Genomic DNA, 6,094 nt, shown 5'->3' with positions numbered 1-6,094 from the left:
TCCAGTCTGGGCGACAGAGGAAGACTCCGTCTCAAAACAAAAAAAAAAAAGCAGAGGCAGACAATGGACAGACCAACAACCAAGTGTCCTAACTCCCCGGCTGGTATCCCCTAGCGGAAGATAGAAGGTAAGTCCCCAGCTTCTCTCCTGGGAGAAGGTTGCAGTGTGACTTGGGTTAGCTGCCAAGGCTATGCTGCTTCCTGGCCAGGCCTGCTCCTGACTTGCTATGTGATCCCGCACAACACACTTTGCCTCTCTGGGCCACAGTTTCCTCATCTGTGAAATGCACCCACCGCAGCCCCCACTTCCTTGGGTTGTTGGGAGGGCGAGAGAGGCAAACGCAGGTCCAGCCTCCGCAAGCCCTGGCTGTGGTTGCTGAGAGATAGGCACAGATAAGGGGCAGATTGGCACAGGACAGGGAATCCTGACAGGCACGCACAAGGCATGAGACCTGGGAATCCCAACCACAGAGATGCTGTATTGCTGCAGCAGAGGCACCTCGTCAGTGCTGGGGCCCGTCTGCTCTTGGCCCGGGCGCCAGGGCAGTTTCTGGCACCCCTAGGAGAATGAATAGGGCTCAGTGTGGTGGCTCCGCTGAGCTCAGAGCCCCCTTTGTGCTGCCTGGAGTGGCCGTTAGGAGTGCAGCCGAGGACCTGCCGGCGGGTGGCTGTCCTGCGGGAGCTCTTCAGCTTGCCCTGCCCTGAACATCCCTGAGTGCTTTCCGACCTCCAGGCCTTTTGCTCAGGCTGGCCCCACCTGCCTCAGGCTTTTACCTCCTTGGGACCCCTCCAGGTTGGCTTGAGGCTATAGGGCCCTAGGATCCCTGAATTCATTTCTTTCTTTCTTTTTTTTTTTTTTGACAGTCTTAAAAAAACTACAGACAGAAACTTAAAAAAAAAAAAAAAAGCTCTGGCCGGGCGCGATGGCTCACGCCTGTAATCCCAGCACTTTGGGAGGCCGAGGCAGGCGGATCACGAGGTCAGGAAATCAAGACCATCCTGGCTAACACGGTGAAACCCTGTCTGTACTAAAATAAATACGAAAAAAATTAGCCGGGCATGGTGGCGGGCGCCTGTAGTCCCAGCTACTCGGGAGCCTGAGGCAGGAGAATGGCGTAAACCCGGGAGGCGGAGCTGGCCATGAACCCAGATCGCGCCACTGTACTCCAGCCTGAGGGACAGAGCGAGACTCCATCTCAATTAAAAAAAAAAAAGAAGCTCCAGGCTAGAGTTCAGTGGTGCGATCTTAGCACCGCAACCTCCGCCTTCTGGGTTTAAGGAATTCTCCTGCCTCAAGCTCCCTAGTAGCTGAGATTACAGGTGCGCCCCACCATGCCGGGCTAATTATTTATTTATTTATTTATTTATTAGTAGAGGTGGGGTTTCACTATGTTGGTCAGGCTGGTCTCGAACTCCTGACCTCAGGTGATCCTCCAGCCTCAGCCTCCCAAAGTGTTGGGATTACAGGCGTGAGCCGCGGCACCCAGCCCCCTGCTCTCACTTCTGTCCCCTCTCCTTGCCCCTCTTCCTCAGTCTGTGACTCAAGCAGGGTTAGTGTGGTGGGGGCCTATGGAGAGGACGGAGAAGAGAGGCTCACGGACAGGGCAGGTACCATGAAGAGTTGGAGACCTTAAACTTCATCATCAAAGGCATCAGACCCATGCAATTCTGGGTTCAATCCCCACCTCCATGACCTTGGACAAGTCATGTCACCTCTCTGAGCCTCTCTTTTTTTTCCTCATCAGTAAAACAGAATATAACATTCCTTACATGATCTCATGGCAGTGAAATAAAATATTTATACCAAGGGTATAATTTTGATTTAATTCCCTTGTGTCCTTATTTGCATATTCCAAACAGACCTGAAGCCTTCTGAGAGAGGCCAGGGCCCCTTCCATATGAGGACTGGATCATGCTTCCCCCTCAGCTGATCTGACACTGGGGACAGTCGCTGATCTGACACTGGGGACAGTGTGGGCTGATGGCAAATGACCCTGGGCTTTAAGAGTAGAGACCTGGCTTTGAATCCCAGCTTCATAGCTTCCTGGCTGTGGAGCCTGGGGCAGGCCACACCAATCTGGGCCTCAATTTCCCCTTTTGTAACTTGGGTCTAGTAATAGCAACCTCCTAATAGGGGTGATGGAGAGTTTCAGGGAGACAACATAAGTCAGCCTCAGGCCAGGCACTGAGTCAGTTCCTGGCTAGTGTGGGCAGAACTTCTGTGATCAATTGATTGATTGGAAACGGAGTTTTGCTCTTGTTGCCCCGGCTGGAGTGCAGTCGCCCAATCTCAGCTCACTGCAACTTCCCCGTCCTGGGCTCAAGTGATTCTCTTGCCTCTAGCCTCCTGGGTAGCTGGGATCACAGGCACCACCATGCCCGGTTAATTTTCTGTATTTTTATTAGAGACAGGGTTTTATCGTGTTGGCCGGGTTGGTCTTGAACTCTTGACCTCAGGTGATCCACCTGCCTCAGCCTCCCAAAGTGTAGGGATTACAGGCGTGAGCTACCATGCCTAGCCGATTTTTTTATTTTTCTTTTTTTTTGAGACGGAGTCTCGCTCTGTCACCCAGGCTGGAGTGTGGAGCGCAGTGGCGCGATCTTGGCTCACTGCAAGTTCCGCCTCCCAGGTTCATGCCATTCTCCTGCCTCAGCCTCCCGAGTAGCTGGGACTACAGGCATGTGCCACCACACCCGGCTAATTTTTTTTTGTATTTTTAGTAGAGACAGGGTGTCACTGTGTTAGCCAGGATGGTCTCGATCTCCTGACCTCGTGATCTGCCTGCCTCGGTCTCCCAAAGTGCTGGGATTACAGGCGTGAGCCACCGTGCCCAGCCTGATTTTTTTTTTTTTTTTTAATTTTTTTGAGATGGAGTCTTACTCTGATGCCCAGACTGGAGTGCAGTGGCACAATCCTGGCTCACTGCAACCCCCACCTCCCAAGTTCAAGTGATTCTCCTACCTCAGCCTCCTGAGTAGCTGGGATTACAGGTGCGTGCCATCACGCCCAGCTAATTTTCCTATTTTTAGTGGAGACAGGGTTTTACCATGTTGGCCAGGCTGGTCTCGAACTCCTGACCTCGGGTGATTCACCTGCCTCCTCCTCCAAAAGTGGTGGGATTACAGGTGTGAGCCTTTTGGAGGAGGAGGCAACTTCTGTGATTTTAGAGGGCTGTGGGTATCACATGGCTGTTCTCTGTCCTGTACCCCTGCTATGCAGTTGACCCACTGTCTCTTCAGATGCACCAGCAGCCAACAGCAGCCCATTCCATGACTCCATCTTCTCCTTCCCTCCCATGCTTCCCGTCTGTCTCTGCTCAGAGGAAAACAGGGGTCCAGGCTGTGGTCAGACAGCTGTCCAGCGCCTCCCTTTACTGTGCTGCCCTCACCTTCTCTGTTAAATGGCAGCAGGACCAGCAGCTCTCTCGGGGCAGACATCTGCCAAGGACTGGCCACATGCCCAGCCCAGCCTTGCCAGTTTAGCCGATCCCTGGGAAGCAGGAAACGTTTCCAGTGAGAAATCACTCGTTTCTTCTTACTTGTGCCTGGGTTTTGCCAGCTTGGTGATCTGGGGCCCCGGACCTGGGCAGCCTGGGTAGCCTTGTGACAGGCATCCGGTCTTTCCTGCCTCTCTTGCCTGCCTGCATCCTACAGTGGGGACTGAGGCCCTGAGGCCCCAAGGGGAAGTGACAGGCGGATGTTGGGGTTCAGACCAGGGATGGTGGGGTGTAGGTGACAACTCCACCGGAACTTCTGCTAGGGCCTCTGCCCACAGGATGTGACTTAGGGAGGGCTCATGGGAAACAGCAGGCCCTGGCTTGAGCTGTAGTCGGATAGTGGAGGCCACACAAACCCACCATAGATCCCCACCCACCGCGCTACTGCTCAGACCAATGGTGCCATGCCCCAGCAATGCTGTGGCTCCACCCCTAGGCCAGATGGGCAGGGCCCTGAGATGGGGAAGTGCTGGGGTTTGTGCCAGACTGACCTGGTTCAAATACCAGTATGGTCACTGACCAGCTGTTTGACCCAGGCCAAGTGATGTCACCTGTGAGTCTCAGGATCCTGAGGTGTACAATGGAGGTGACAACAGTACCCATATGGTTGAGTGGCAACCGAGATAATTCTCATAAAGTGGTAAGTAGGGCTGGGACCATTTATTTTCCATCAATAAATTGTCATTACTAAAATTTTTATGTTCTCCCTCCTTATCCTCCCCACCTCCAATTTATTTATTTATTTATTTATTTATTTATTTTTGAGACGGAGTCTCGCTCTGTCGCCCAGGCTGGAGTGCAGTGGTGCGATCTCGGCTCACTGCAAGCTCCGCCTTCCGGGTTCACGCCATTTTCCTACCTCAGCCTCCCGAGTAACTGGGACTACAGGCGCCCGCCACCTCGCCCGGCTAGTTTTTTGTATTTTTTAGTAGAGACGGGGTTTCACCGTATTAGCCAGGATGGTCTCAATCTCCTGACCTTGTGATCCGCCCGTCTCGGCCTCCCGAAGTGCTGGGATTACAGGCTTGAGCCACCACGCCCGGCTCCCACCTCCAATTTAGCTAACAGCCTCCTGCTTCTAATAGTGTACCCATGAACCTGACCCTACGTCTCTCCCTGCCTAAACCCCGCTCTGGTTCTACACTACTCTCAGGAGGAGAGGCTCCTTCCTCCTCAGCCTGACTTTCCAGCCCCTCCCTGGTAATGCCCTTCCCCAGAACAGGACCTCTTGTGACATCAAGGTTATCAAAGCCATTCCAGCCTCCTCCTAGGAGGCTCTGAGGCTAAGCAGTGTGGGGTGAGAGCTGGGAGCCACCCCGAGGGTTTTTTTTTGAGACGGAGTCTCACTCTGTCACCAGGCTGGAGTACAGTGGCAAGACCTCGGCTTACTGCAACCTCCACCTCCTGGGTTCAGGCGATTCTCTTGCTTCAGCCTCCTGAGTAGCTGGGACTACAGGCACCCAACACCACGCCCGGCTAAGTTTTGTATTTTTAGTAGAGATGGGGTTTCAACATATTGGCCAGGCTGGTCTCGAACTCCTGACCTTGTGATCTGCCTGCCTCGGCCTCCCAAAGTGCTGGGATTACAGGCGTGAGCCACCGCGCCCACCCTAAGGGCTTCTTGCAGGAAGAGAGGGTACCCAGAGTCTAGGGGAGTGTGGAATCAGGGGAAAACCGCCCTGAACGCAGGAAGGCTTAGGGAGACAGTAGAGAGATTTGCGTGGCCACAGCCTGGGAGGTGGGGTGTGAACTGGAAAGAGCTTCCAATGTCACATTCAGGTTCTTCGGGGACAGAGAGGCCAGACCGGGGGGCCAGGTCTCAGGATCCACCCGCAGAGGGCTGGAGAGGAGGGGGCAGATTGAAGCGGGGCAAAGGAGGCAGAAAAGACGGCTTTGCTGGAGGCTGTCCTTGGGCAGAGCTGGAGGGGGGATCTGGGGGCCGCTGGAGCCAGGAAGATGCAGGCGAAGGGATGGGCGCGATGGGGGAGGCAGATGGGGGGGTGAGTGGTGAGCTCCCGCCTGCATAAGGACAGCAGGCCTCCCCAATGCTCTCCTCCTGGCCCAACCACGGATAGCCTGAGTCAAGAGAATCCCCTTCACAGTCAGACACCCAGCTTCGGGTCCCAGCTTTGTCGCCGTGTGACCTTGGGCAAAGGACCTCACCTCTGAGCCTCAATGTCCTCTTCTGCAAAATGGGTTAGTGATCCTGACTATGGGGCTGTTGATTCAGGATTCGGCGGGAACGCCCAGCACTTCCTGAGCACACAAGAGTGCTGAGAAAATGGTAGCTGTTTTTTGCGATTATTGACCCGGGGCCTGATCAGCTCCGGCGCGACTCGGCGAAGGAGCGAGTCCTGCGGGTCCCATCCCTGCCTCCTGGAGAGCCAGGCTCCAGCGATAGAAGGCCCGGGCGTTGCTTGCTCGTCGCCTCCAGTGCCGCCGCGCCCCCTGGCGGCCGTCGGTTGCCATGTCAACGGAGGGTGGCGGGGACCGGGGGAGGCGGAGGCGGGGGCCGTTTTCTCCTCCCAGGGCCGGAGGACGCTCCCTCCGCGCCTCCCGCCTTCGCCTCCTGGAGAGCCAGGCTCCAGCGATAGAAGG

This window comes from Mandrillus leucophaeus, unplaced genomic scaffold (genome assembly GCF_000951045.1).
Source record: "Mandrillus leucophaeus isolate KB7577 unplaced genomic scaffold, Mleu.le_1.0 Scaffold109, whole genome shotgun sequence".
In the NCBI taxonomy this organism is placed as follows: Eukaryota; Metazoa; Chordata; class Mammalia; order Primates; family Cercopithecidae; genus Mandrillus; species Mandrillus leucophaeus.
This window is presented reverse-complemented; position numbering follows the sequence as displayed.